Raw genomic sequence first — 14,787 nt, 5'->3', positions numbered from 1 at the left:
CTTTCTTTTTCTTTTTCTTTTTCTTTCTTTCTTCCTTTCTTTCTTTCTTTCCTTTTTTTTTTTGTGCATTTACTGTTTTGACTATTATGTGGTGGGAAAAATTTCTTTTCTGGGCCAATCTATTTTGAGTTCTGTATGCTTCTTGTATGTTTATGGCCATCTCTTTCTTTAGATTAGGGAAATTTTATTCTATAATTTGTTGAAGATACTTTCTGGGCCTTTAAGTTGGGAGTTTTCACTCTCTTCTATACCTATTATCCTTAGGTTTGATCTTCTCATTGTGTCCTGGATTTCCTGGATGTTTTGAGCTAGGAGCTTTTTGTGATTTATCTTTGACTGTTGTGTCAATGTTTTCTAAGATATCTTCTGCCCCTGAGATTCTCTCTTTTATCTTTTGTATTCTGTTGGTGATGCTTGCATCTATGACTCCTGATCTCTTTTCTTGGTTTTCTATCTCCAGGGTTGTCTTCCTTTGTGCTTTCTTTCTAGTTTCTATTTCCATATTTAAATCCTGGATGGTTTTATTCAATTTCTTCACCTGTTTGGTTGTGTTTTTCTGTAATTCTTCTAGGGTATTTTTGTTTCCTTTTTAAAGGCTTCTATTTGTTTACTTGTGTTGTCCTATATTTCTTTAATGGAGTTATTTATGTCCTTCTAAAAGTCCTCTATCACCATCATAAAATGTGATTTTAAATCCAAATCTTGCTTTTTCGGGTGTGTTTGGATATCTTTTTTTTTTTTTTTTTTTTTCTTTTTTTTTCTTTTTCTGTTGCTTAGGTTCCTGTGCTTGCCTCTGGCTATCAGATTGTCTCTGGTGTTAGCTTGTCTTGCTGTCTCTAACAGTGGCTTGACCCTCCTTTAGGCCTGTGTGTCAGCACTCCTGCAGACCTTTTTCCTTCAGCTGGATCTTGGAACAGAGAGCTCTGCTCTCAGGTGTGTAGGTATGCCTGGCAAATGGCTTTCAGCTCTCTGCACAAGCATAAACCCAAATGGTCCTGCCCCTGACTGCTCCTAGGACTCTATGCCCAGCGGGTACAGATGGCACTAGGCAATTTCCTCTTGGATCAGGAATGTGGACAGAGAGTAGTCTTCTCTGAGTTCTCAGGATTGTCTGTACTTCTGAGGATCCAGCTCTCTCCCCCAAGGGATTTGGGTGCAGTGAGCTGTGTGACCAGTTCAGTTTAGTTACAGGGGCAGGCAGGACCCATAAGGTTCCTGTTGCTCTCTGCTCCTATATTCCTGAATCTAGAGGCAATATGCAGTTTCCTCTTGGGTCAGGGATCTGGGAAACGTGGGCAGAAGTGGCAGATTGTTCTGCGGTTCCAGGATTGTCTGAGCTCCTGAGTGTTTAGCTCTCTCCCCCATGGGATTTGGGTGCAGGCTTCTTTGTTCTGATGAATCAAGCTGTGTGAAGAGACTATACATGGAGCTACAAAAGCAGTCTCAGCATATGTGGAGTGGTCAGCACACTGGGTATGAAGATGCAAGAACTATAGGTAAGTGAGGGCACTAATGGTGGCTAAAGTTCTCACAGTCCTTGCCGCGGCTTGTGAAGAAGCTACTATGCCCCATATAAGTTAAACTATTTTACAAATTTGATTTTAAAGCAGCACATATTGCATCTCTAATTCTATGATCAAATCTCTATTTAGCTATATAAAATATGCTTTTAAAACTACATGCTGGGTTCTTTAAATGTTTATTCTATTTAATGTGTATGAATGCATTGCCTGTGTGTATATATGTGGACCACATGTGTACAGTACCCAGGAAGCCAGAAGAGGTCACTGGAGTTCCTGGAACTATAATTACAGATAGGGTGAACTATAATGCAGATGTTCAGAGTGTCTCATCTCTCCGTAACTTTGATATTTGCTAGGATGTCATTTGTTATACAAAAGTACCTAAAGAATTAATTTTGGATTTTTATTTGTCATTGTCTTCCACTAAGAAGTTTCGTGCACTCTGGTCAGGTAACTCGAGGAAGTTGTGAATTTGTCTGACTATAGTTTTAGGGCTTTGAGATGAGAGTAGTTATGGTTTTCTCTCATTCCAAGAATGGACACTTCTGGTCACAACCCAAAGCCTAGGGATTTTGTTGGAGACTATACAACTTGGTAGACTCGTACTGTGGATTCAACCCACACCTGGTTTAAGTATCACACAAATAACCGAGTCTCTCAATCTCTCCATTACTTCATTACACAGTCCTTGGAGGAGCAGCTCCCACAACAGCCTCCCCTAACAAGTATTTTCCTACCCCATCCCCACTGATACTGCTTCATCATTCCCAGTATGCCACGTGATGCACATATTGTGTTGATGCTGGTGCAGGAGTTAGCCTGAAGCCTCTAGCCTGCCATTATGGGAGTTGGGAACTCTCACAGATTTCTAGAGAACAAGCTATTCCCACCAATGGGATTATCACCATAGAGTTGATACCTCTTTCATAATGTTATGCTTTGATTGTCTATATCTGTGTATCTCTCATAGCAAGGTTGCCAGTGACTTAAGGAGGTTTCACAGAACATCTTCACCCCAGTATCTCTAAGTGGTCATGTTAAAACCTGAGGAGAAATTAGTTAGAAACCATTCTCAGGGCTGTGTATCAAGACAAATTTCATAATTTGTCCCAGATTTCCATGTAAATCTTGTTATTGGCTTAGTGAAAACTTCTGTCTTCAATTTGGACAAACTTGTCACATGACACTACACTTGACAAATTGCTTTGTAAAACTTTAAAAATCGTCATACATGCTAAACATTGCTGTAAAGGATCAATCCTGTATACTACCTATACATCTGCAACAGGAAACTGTGGACTTTCTTACTTAAGTACATATTTCTGATTGAGAAGACAGTAAATTTTTGTCTCAACCTTTGTCTCTAAATCATTTATTGTCTCTGTTCTTGAGAAATAGTACTTAGAGTCATGATTAATTCAATGCAAAGGGATGAAATTGTTCTGCACAAATGGTAGAGAAGTGACCTAGTGTCTCAAAGCAAGGCTGCAGTAAGACAAGCTTGAATGGCTGCCCCAGTCCAAGCGCTTTCACTGTCTCTTTTCTGTGTTCTTATAACTGTGTTAGCAGAAGACAAGATGTTCTATGGAGAGATGCATGACCATCTGGCTATTGAAACAATGGACCCCAAGGAATTAAGATTACTTAAGCAATTTTCTGCTGTGGAAGGAGAGGCTGATGCCCTGGTGTCAGGCTGAAGAAAAACTTGATGCCCAGGAAGAGACTGCATACAGTTCTGAGGACTTATTGAATTGCTTTGCAGAAGAGACTAGAGCAGAGACAACTTACTATTGGGCAGAAACACATTATGGTGAAAACTTCTGAATTATGTCTACTTCTTGCTCTTTATTGAAGCAAAACTTGGATTTCTCTGTTTCCTTTCTCCATATGGTCACACTGAGTAGATCTTTCATTTCTTCTTTTTACTATTACTTATCTCTTTAATTGGCAAATTGAGGCAGGAGGATGAGCCTAGCTTCCTGGGATGGTGAGATCAGACTTTGATCCTGAAAACTTAGCAACACTCTGAGTTACTTTTTTCCTTTAGATCTATTAATACCTAAAAAATCCATTAGAACTTTGAATAAGAATGGGATGAATTCTCTGATTTATACCTACTCAGATGAAGATAGTATTAGTAGTATTAGCCTAATCAATTGTAAAGGTTGGCTATGGAGGCTCAAAGACAGAGTATGTTATTGAAAATTCACTTGCTTACAGAGAGGCTGTGGTGATATCTGTGCTATTCCTATTGGGTCAAAGGAAAAGCACCATGATAACTCTGTCAGAATAGAGGCAAAAGGGCAGCGGGGCTATTTGTTTACTTCATCATTGTGGTTATAGGCAGGAGAGTCAGGAAGGAGGCATTTTGTTAATAATTCCAAGTGAGATGGCTTTAGTGTAAGTAGATGCTAGCAACTAAAGACAAAAATAATACTTCAGCTCTAGCAATGGCAGACTTGGAAGAGTCCTGGCTGGAGCCACATCTTCAAATTCTCTCTGTATAGTGCCAGAGGGAATTTTTTATATTTAGTTGGTACAGCAACCATGCGTTTGAGCTGTTTGTTACATGGAGACATGAACATTCTATCTAGGAAGAGAAGATACCTTTCTTTTCCTATTGCTAGGTTCATGACCAAGGGTCCTAAAACAAAAGATAGATTAACAAAGGAGGGTTTGGAAAACACTTACTTAATAAGTTTTACATGACATAAGACACTTCAGAAACAAAGACATATCCCCCAAACACACCTCTGCTGAAAAAGACACAGGCATGGACTATCTTGTAGTTATATAGCATTTTCTAGGACAAAATGGTATGATGTGATGATAGTAGGTTGGAGGGGGCTTAGTAAGCTTTGTTTCAAGATCGCCCTTGTCTTCCCTGTCTGTTTTCTCTCTTCATCTGGCTACAGAGAAGAGCCCTCTGGAATAAGGATCTGCTAACCCACTTTAGAATATTTAGTGTGTTATTGGGTTCATATTACCTACCCCTGCTGTTTTTCTCAAATGGTAGGGTGCTACAATGTAGGATACTGTTTTAGTTAGGGTTTTCTTTCTGAGAAGAAACACCATGACTAAGACAACTTGTACAAATGAAAACATTTAATTGGGGCTGGCTTCCAGAGGTTCAGTCCATTATCATCATGGCAGGAGGCTCAATGCTGGAGGGACTAACTGGGAGCTCTACGTCTTGATCCAAAGGCAGCCAGGAGGAGGCTATCCTCCACACTAGGCAGAGGCTGGGCATAGGAATCCTCAACATCTACCTACACAGTGATACACTTTCTCCAACAAGGCCACACCTCCTAATAGCACCACTCCCTGTGGCCAAGCATTTCAACACATCAATCTGACAGACAAATCTATTCAAACCAACACAAGTACAATATCCTGGACTCTGCCATCAATCAATACTATGATAAGACCCAGTCTAGCAGGCTAGATTCCTCTAGATAAAAGTCTGGCTAAATGAGGGAAAGCTGGCAAATCACTTACGTTTTCAAATGATCTTGCAGCAACTTAGAAGTCAATATACTCTTTATGAAATATTACCAGGAGGTCTACCACCAAGCCAGGAAGAGGCTTCAATACCACATTGCTGGGGGCAGTGATTACCGAAAATAAAATATTTGCTTGTTTATTTGCTTTGTTGTGCTCTGTTCTGCTTTTGGTGTATGTGTAGAAAGAGGTGTCATACCAAGCTAATGACACAGTGGTAAAAATATTGACCAGATCAGAGAAGAGACACAGGAAAAATATATCAAGGAAACTGTATTGAATAGAGAGATTGCGATGTAGTCACTGAAGTCTCAGAGAATTTCTCACCAGGAGGAAGGACACTCTCTCAAAAGAGTCAAAGAGAGTCACTTGATCTTATCTTGGATACCATTGCTGTGGAGTCCATTTCTACAGGATCAGCTCCCATTGTCAAGGTTGGCCATTTGGGGTAAGGCACTGTGGATCATTATCAGCATGGCTTATAAATGTTTATGTAAAACATCACAAGTCACATGACATTTAGGGCCTGGCTTCATGTAGTCAGCATCTGCTTGTTAAAGCATGGGCATTTCTACTGTTATTTTGAGCCTTTTCTGTCTTTACACATACAATTGACAGAGGCAATAACAATAAACCCCAGTGGAGAGAAAAATTCAACCAAGAAATTCAGATGAATTGTAATGGTATAATTTGGGTTATTTATACACATCACCCATCTGAACATATTCCTTCTAGCTGTGGTCATAAAATGTGAACCAATGGGTTAAAAAACATTTGGGCACCTTGTTATGTTTTGTGTTGGGAATGATGTAAAGAATGGGACTTTGTAAGATCTAAGAACATGTTCATCACCTTCACTGAGCAGTCCTTATGTTCTTGTGAGCCCAGTGCTCCCTCTACATTTGCAAAACTTCCTGACTTCTTTATACATCATCATAATTTCCCATCCCTGTTCTACAACCACTTTCCTTAGCTTTGTCGATTTCAAATAAGATAACTACAATGAGAAAATTTCTTCCTTAGAAGAAGATACCACTTAGGGACTTAGCTGCTGAAAACCTGGTGCCCTTTGTCTAACAGACACCCATGCTTTGGGTGGAATTAGATCCACTCTGACTTGAATCCTTTATCTTTCACGGTAATTTTGGGCTTCAGACTGCACAGGGTGGCTATTCTTATGTACTTATGCCTGGTGGTTTTTGCAATCTCTGGGGAAATGAGATTTTTCTTTGATAAACCTTGGTTTTTGTAAGCAGATTCTCAACCTTTATATCACCACCACATTCTTGCAAATGGTAATGATTCATTTTAATACATTTTAATTGCCACATTAATCCAGTTTATCATCTGAATGACTTCCCACTTGCTGCTCCTTTGAAAGTCTGTTGGACTTAAATCCAGTCTATAAACAAAGACAGCTGCTGAATTTGTGCTCTTACCATCTTTCCATTTGGGGTGCTTTCCAGCTTGTGTTCCCCAAGTTAATGAGGGTACATTAAAGTGATTACATCACAATTGACAAAGCCAGCATTGGGGGCACAAAGTACCTCACCAAAAGTGGATCTGATTGGTCCACTCCAATGACTCCATATCTAACTCAGCCATCTGTTTTCCAGATCTGCTAGTGATCCATCAATTATTGCTTGTACAAGGTAATAGATCAACTCCTGATGATATTACTCACATTATAAATTGTCTTCCACAGAGTAACTTTAATCAGATGCTGGGCTTGGGGAATGTTACACAACAAAAGCTGAATTAGAAGCAGCAACAGCACATGTCTACAAAGGGGGTTGCAAATTTATCTATTGAAGGTTATGGAGGACAACCAGCTCTCTTAAAAGAGACTGCATATTATATTTCAGACAGCAATCCTTAAGAGAATTTTATGCCTAATGAAATTTATTAAAATTCAGTGGAAATAGAAATACAAATTGCACACTATCACTTTTTTCCTTTAGGCATATTTGAGTGATATTCTTAAATCAAAACCAATTGGTGTTAGTTCTCAGAAAGCTATTTTCTCCTTAAAGACCAATAAACTCTAACCATAATGGCATATGCTGTCACCTAGAGCTTTGAGTTCATGGGGGAGAACTCTAACCTGGGTTCCTAAGTTGTTATGCCTAATTTTTACAGTGTGTTAACAGTCACACTATTAAATCACAGCTTGGTTGTAGAGATTGCATGTTTATTTCAAGGATTTTTTCCTGCTGTGGGGCTTTTCTTGGTAATAATAGTCGGAGAACTCTGAGGCAGTGGGAGGCAAGACACAATAACAAAGGCAGGATGAGCCTTTATAGAAAAAAGGCAGCTATTTGATATCTCTATGGAGTTAAGCCGTATCATTGCAAAATTGAAATGAGTTTTTGAAAAACAGCTAGGAATCAACTCAGGGCATGTTGGATAGGTATGCTAACACTGACCGCCATCACAGCTCTTGAAATAATTTTCATATTATTATAATTTAATAATTATAATAATGGGTGATGATATTCATGGCTGGCTTGGAACTCCCTGGCTTTGAACTCACAGATACTCACTTGCCCCTAGCTCTAGAGCAGATGAAAACATTAAAGGTATGTGGACCATGCCCGACTTTGAAGTGGTTGTTAAGGGAGAAGTTCTGATACATGAAGACTGTAAACTCTTCTACTCTGCACCCAAGCAGGCAGCATAATGGCTACACAATTTGCTACATGCATGGTGGTCCTTGCTTTGTCTTTTCACTCCTCAACTTGAACTGTATTTGAGAAAGCTTCTGTTTTCTGGTTGCAGTATCACCATATAGCATGAATAGAAATCCAAGAAAGTTCAAGAGTTACATGAGTGGCCTTTTGGTTGGCATTAACTTGTTAGAGCTCAGCATACTGGCACATGGTTGAAGAAACACACATTTTAATCTGACACATTTTAATATGACAGAGAAATGAATGTATTTGAACGTGTATGCTATAACCCTGGAAGGCATCACCACTTGAGAGCTGGGTGACAGCAAGAAAAAACATTGAACCAAATAAAGGCAAACACTCTTCCCAATGGTCTTAGCCCAAAGGAGATGGCCAATGTCTTAATAGTCACTGTATATTTGCTATGACAAATATGTTTGTTAGATTTGGCCTAAGAGCTATACACTCATCTGCAGCCTTCCTTTTCTCTCCCTACTCTCATACCTGACTCTAATTTCCAGTGGTACAGAGCAATGGCAGGAACCCTGCAAAAGAACCCATGACTCCCCTGAGGAAGTCTACCAGCCCCTAAGTCATCAATACCTACAGACAGTATATCCTTGCTACAGATGCAAGTTAACTAAATGGTCAAACATTTGTTTTTCCCCTCTGAGAATCAGAGACCACCTGATATTGGTAAATAGTGTGAACAATGTTCATCAACCATGTGGCATGACCCACTCCTTCCTCGGAAACCTGTAAGAAGGGACCCAATTGTGCTCAGAGGACCTTAATTCTCCTCAGAGCCCCATCATTATGCTGGCTACTTCTTACTCAGAAGGACAAACTCAGAAGTTTTCCCCTTGAGTACCTAATGGAGACCTTACAACTTCTCTTTCTTTCAAGGTCAGAACTGTTTAGATGCTGTTGTAGGCAGAATATTTGGTGAAATTAAGGCATAAGCCATTAATATGCAATTGGTTTGCGATGTATTTCATTGGTGTCAGAAGTGAAATGAGAACAAAATCATGCTAAATACCAATTCTTTCGCTTTCTTTGTGTTATTTCTCCTTTAGCCAACATCATAAACTACTGGCCATTGAAGAGAAAAACAAATCTTTTATGAGTATTAGGTTTCTCTCAAATTTTAGAACTCATGGGCCCTTTCAGTACTGTAAAGTGAACGTTAATGAGAGCAGACAGATGGCTAAATTAGATTGGAAGTCTTGGGTATGTTTACAGCTGCCCAGGGAAACGGCACACATGCAGGGCCTGGGAGAGGTGCTTAAATGAAAAGGGTGTGAGAAATGAAACAAGCTGTCCATAGCTGGGGTGTGGGAGTTAAGGGTAAGGTTGATACAAGTAGAAAATAGGAAAAATCAAGGAAAATCTCTGTCTTAAAGCTGTTCTCTCTATCAGAAATTAAATAGTAAATGGTTGGTATGCTTGAAAGAGAATCAGTTTGAAAATTCACAGTGCAAAAGGGATAATGTTTGAAATGTAAATTAAAAATCCAATAAAAGAAAAGAAAAAAATGTACAGTGCAGTATAAGAAAAGGAGATTATGTCAGGTTAAAAATCAACCATTGTCAAGCTACAGGGAACAAAGATGGGCATAATAATTAAAGCAAAATATATCCAAGTTCTCATGACTTATTAGTGTGGCAATGAAACCTCTGTAGTATTATCTAGCAGAATAACATGGGTTTCAAAGAGTAGTGATCTTTAAAATGCTCACATTTAAAAAATAATAATAATAACAACAGTGATGTTGTCGATATTTATAAAATGCTTATTCTGAGGCAAATATTTCAGCAATCTTGTTGGGACCCTGCTCATTCCCATTCTCTCATGCTGCTTCACTGATTGTGGAACTCACCTTTGAACATACTCACTCACATCCTAATACCTGCTACTCAAGCTCCACACACTTGCTGAGCACTCTGGACCACGAAACAGAAATAGCATTCTTACCCGAGGGAGCTTAAATGGGATCTTGTACATGGAAAACTGGAATGTGACATGGGGGATCTAAGAAGGCTTAGTTTACTTTCTCTTTAGAGAAAAAGACTTCAGGTGTAGCCTGGGGAAGTCAAGGTGTTAATTATTGCCTTGTAGAGCTGTGCTGAACTAGGTCTAGGAGGGGCTTGGTTCTCCTTTTCTACTGCTTTGAAGCTTGAGAAACATGAGTACCAGGTGGCTGTTCAGACTCAAAGAGCTCCTAAATCACAGGCAGAGCTAAGAGCTGGGGATCTAGGTCATTGGTAGATAGCTTGCTTGGCATTCACAAGACCCTGAGTTGAATTCCCAGTGCACACCCACACACTACACACACACACACACACACACACACACACACACACACACACACACACACACACACACACACACACTCACGCATGTGCACAGATTCTTTCTCACAGAAGAGTAGAGATGAATATAACTTTAAAATAAGTGCTGTGCTGTTTTATGATAATATGATCCAATGTTTCAAATGGTATGTTTTATTGAACAGTAAATTGCTAATGCATATCTCTATGTATTCCACATACCTTAAACTGATATTTCATACCATATTCAGTAATTCTTACTTTGCTAGACAGTAGCTCACCCTGCTAGGGTTAATTATGACACTCAGACTTCTAGTCCTGCTTTGACTAATTACTCTCATAAATCTCTTTAGAGAAGTGTAAAATTCCCATTACTTAAATGATAAAACAACTAATCTTTCCTCCTTGTTCCTCTGAGATAAGCAGATTGCCATGCCTTCACTGGCTCGACAGTGGTTGAAGGTAATTAATAATGATGAGAGAATCAAGGCATTAAAGTACTCCCAAGGATGCCTGGAAACAGAGGTAAGGCTGGGGAGGAGGGCATAAAAAGGACTGTGGAGCCACTGCCTTCAATGTCCAAAGGGATTCTTTTCCACTTAGATTCACTTTCAGTTCTGCATTGTGGAAGGTGATGTATTATTCAGTCTGCTATCACCCAAAGCTGTGCCAAGTGTTCAACTGCTATCATTCATTCATTCATTCATTCATTCATTCATTCATTCATTCATTCAACAAATGTGTAGATGGACCTGGAGTCTAGGAACTGCTCTCTCCTTTACCAGCTTACCATTTGGGATTTAAGTAGTCCCATAGCTGAAGGCACAAAGCCCCCTTTGTAAATTCTCAGTGTCATTAATAAAATAAAAGTTCTAAAGACTCAGAAGGAGATTTGAGGACAATTTATTGAAGAGTGACAATGTCCTCATAGGGAAAAGAGATAGGAAATGGGGAAGCCACACTCTTAAGTAAGAAAGACACATCCTGGTGCATATGGGTGAGCTCACCAAGAGAAGGTGCAAGTGCCATGGTGTTGTTCCTGGCAGGTGTCATTGAAGGTCAGAACATTGCCCTCCTGGCAGGGGCACAGGGGTCTTGGATGTTAGAGTTGTGTTCCACTCTTTCAGTCCAACTATACAGAAAGTACTTAACATGAGTAAACCTTGGTGCCAGTAGCTAGCCAATCTATGAAACTCTGTGGAGCCCAGAACACAGTAAATATCTAAGATGGGAAGTGACAATGACTAGATGTGCTTCCTGCCTTCAACTTACCTTTAAGCTTTCTGGTCTGAAAGACTCAATCAACATCACCTATGATCAGTTCACCTTCAACTTTGTTAGTTTGGGGTCAGAGAAGCAGAGCTAGCTGGGTCTCTTGCTACCCTTTAAACTTTGGCTTTGTGGCCTGGGAGAAGGCCACGACTTTGGCTCACTTTTGGCTTTGCTGTCAGTCACCATTAGCCTGTGGTCTTTATCCCCGAGAGGCCAGTGCTGATTTATTTCGTATCTGGGGATAAAAAAGGCCAGTGCTTGACAGCTTGGCAATTTTTCATTACAAAGCTCAAAACCTTAAGCTTTTTAAACGTTTCATGGGCTGGAGAGATGGCTTAGTGGTTAAGAGCACTGACAGCTCTTCCAGAGGTCCTGAGTTCAAGTCCCAGCAACCACATGGTGGCTCACAACCATCTGTAATGAAATCTGATGCCCTCTTCTGGTGTGTCTGAAGACAGCTATAGTGTACTTATATATATATATATATATATATAATAAATAAATAAATCTTTAAACATTTCATGTAGCAGAGTATTTCAAATTTCAGTCATACTAACTGCTTCAGAGGAAACTGATATCTACGTGTCTTAATGATGCCTGGGATGTAGACAGTGTCAGAGGACTCTCCATTCTCTCTTGTGGTTTAGCATTCTTTAGCGTATCAAGTTGACAGGTATTTATTCAAAAGGTGTCAGCGCTGTGGCATTGTGGTTTGAGTGAAAAATATCCCTCATATGCTCATAGCTTTCAGTGACTGTTTTAAGGTGGTGGTTCTGTGACCTTCAGAGGGTGGAGCCTCATCGGGGTAAGTGGGTCTGTGGGAGCTACCCCAAAAATTTGATACCCAGGCTTGACTTGCTATTCTCTCTCCCCTTACTGGGAGAGGAGGTTGGAGTTGTTTCCTGGGATTTGTGACCAAAGGCCTTGTGACATGCCTTCCTCCCCATTAGGGTCTTTATTTCTTAGAGTCGTATGGTAAAAGAAATCAATCTTTTATTAAGTTGCTTCTTGTTAGCTTTTTATCAACAGTATCAGAAAAAGTAACCAAAACAGTGCTTTGAAGTAAATAAAAGACACTGGAAAGGCTTAGGAATTGAGGCATTTTTTAGGCATCTCCAGCCATTCTTTCTCATGATAACCTTTCTCTTTCAGGTTGAGCCATTGACACTAGAACTCTGTTGCTTACTTTTCTTGATGCTGTACCCAAGGACCCAAATGCTTAATACGAAGCAGTGTCATGGACTGGAGCACACATATTTTGTCTAAGCACCTTTCCGTTTGACAATCTGTTCTTCAGTGAACGTAAGTGGCTTTTGGGGGGGCAGGGGGGATGTTAATTATTTAATAAAAGGCTCTTGTTTCATTTAAAAAACCTGTTATTCTTCTTTGATATAAATGCCTTTGTTCTAGTTGTGTTAGCCATGAAATCATGCTGGTGTGTGAGCAAATGTCACCCTGGGCAGCTAGGGCCAGAGCCTGAGCAGATACAGTCTTAACGAGCTATGACTGTGTGTCTGTCTCGCCTGCCTTGACATGGGACAACTTACCCTGTGAGAAGCGTCTCCAACAGACATCCAGATAAAAACACATGGACGAGGGAAAGTGTTTGGTTTTGCTTACTTGCCTTTTACCCTCACTTCTGAGTTTATTATTCTTGTTACAGCATCTGCTAATCCCATCACTGACTTAGAAACAACTTCTTTGGGCTTCTAATGTGGACAAACGACCAGTAACTCTTTAGAAATCCTTCAATGCCAGGTGGTATGACTGAGCCTTCAAGCCTCATGTATTGAAGTCTTCCCTTGTTCTTAGCATCTCAGGTGTGAGACAACCATTGTTAAATCACTCCAACCACATCAGGGAATCCAGTCTAATAAATCCTCTTGTTATATAAATGTTACACACACACACACACACACACACACACACACATACATTCTCTCTATTCTGTTTTAGTCGAGGATCTTAGATAATACAATCTCTCTTTATAAAGACCTGTAGGGACATTTTTTTCCTTCCTTCTCAAGCGAAGAGGGTAGAGGGGAGGGAGGCAGGCATGTTTGTCCTGTAGCCTTTATTGTTTGCTCTCCTTTTAAGGGATGATGTGCACAGTCATATTACTACCCATGTATGGCATATTTAAGATATTGTCTTTTTTGGCTTCTGGCTTCTGATTCAGTCTCTTTCCAGGGGAGATGGTGTGTTTAGGTAGGTAATACGAAACTCACTGGATCACGCTGGCTTGTCACTAGCATAGAGGAGATGCAATAGGGATATATTATTCTCAGAATTTTAGCTAAAATAACTCCCAGGTAGCTATTCTATTTTTAAAAATATAAAAAAGCAAAACAAACAAACAAAACAAAATCAAAGAAAGAGAGAAAGAAAGAGAGAAAGAAACAAAGAAACAAAGAAACAAAGAAAGAAACAAAGAAAAAACCAAAACATTGCTAGTTAGTACTGGTACATGCCTTTTATCCCACCCAGTACTTGGGAGGCAGACATGGGCAGATTTCCAAGTTCGAGGCCAGCCTGGTTTACAGAGAGTAAAAGGACAGCCAGGGGTGCACAGAGTATAACCATGTTTCAAAAAAAAAAGTCACTGTGAAATAGGTGATGGCTCAGCTACTGGATACCCTGGAGTAGAAGTGAAAAAAAAAACAACACATACAAACAAACCTTTAAATCTTGCACTTCTAGGAACTGCCCAGAAGAGTTGAAGATATTTTGCAAAGGCAATAGTGAAAAGAACGTATTTGGCTAGGGATAGTGATTGGGTGTCTATGAAATGAAACAGAAGAGAGTTTAGAAGAGAATAAAGACTACAGAGTGCTGGCTTGCATGTTTGTGTTAATAAGAGAACTTAAATACTAAAATGTCTTTGGGTATCTTCAGCTGACAGGGGTGGTGCATGTCTTTAATTCCAGCACTTGGGAAGCAAAGACATGGATCTCTGAATTGGAGCCAGCCTGGTCTAAAGAGTTAGTTTCAGGACAGCCAGAGCTACTATATAAAGCTACACAAAAAAATATTGTCAAAAAAAAAAAAAACAAAAAAAAAAACAAAAAAACAAAAAAACAAAACAAAACAAAAAACAGAAAAGGAAAAAAAGAAAAGAAAAAATTCAAATAGAAATTTTGAAATGCTTGTAAGAACTGCAATGTCCTTTGTCATCAGGGAAATGTAAATCAAATGACCCTTATACCCATTAGAATGGCTAAAATCCAAAACTCAAGTGATAGCACATGCTGGGGAGGATAAGGAGCAAGTCGAACCCTCCACCATTGCTCGTGGAAGTGCGAATTTGTATAAACACTTTGGCAATCCATTTGGTGGTTGCTCAGACAATTAGGAATAGACTTACCTCAAGACCCAGCTCTACTATTCCTGGTCATATACTCAAAAGATGCCCCACCATACCACAAGGACGCTTGCTCCACTATGCTCCTAGCAGCTTTGTCATAATAGCCAGAAACTGGAAACAACCTAGAT

Source organism: Rattus rattus, chromosome 8 (assembly GCF_011064425.1).
Source record: "Rattus rattus isolate New Zealand chromosome 8, Rrattus_CSIRO_v1, whole genome shotgun sequence".
Classification (NCBI taxonomy): Eukaryota; Metazoa; Chordata; class Mammalia; order Rodentia; family Muridae; genus Rattus; species Rattus rattus.
The sequence above is the reverse complement of the archived record's forward strand: the minus strand, read 5'-3'. Positions refer to the sequence as shown.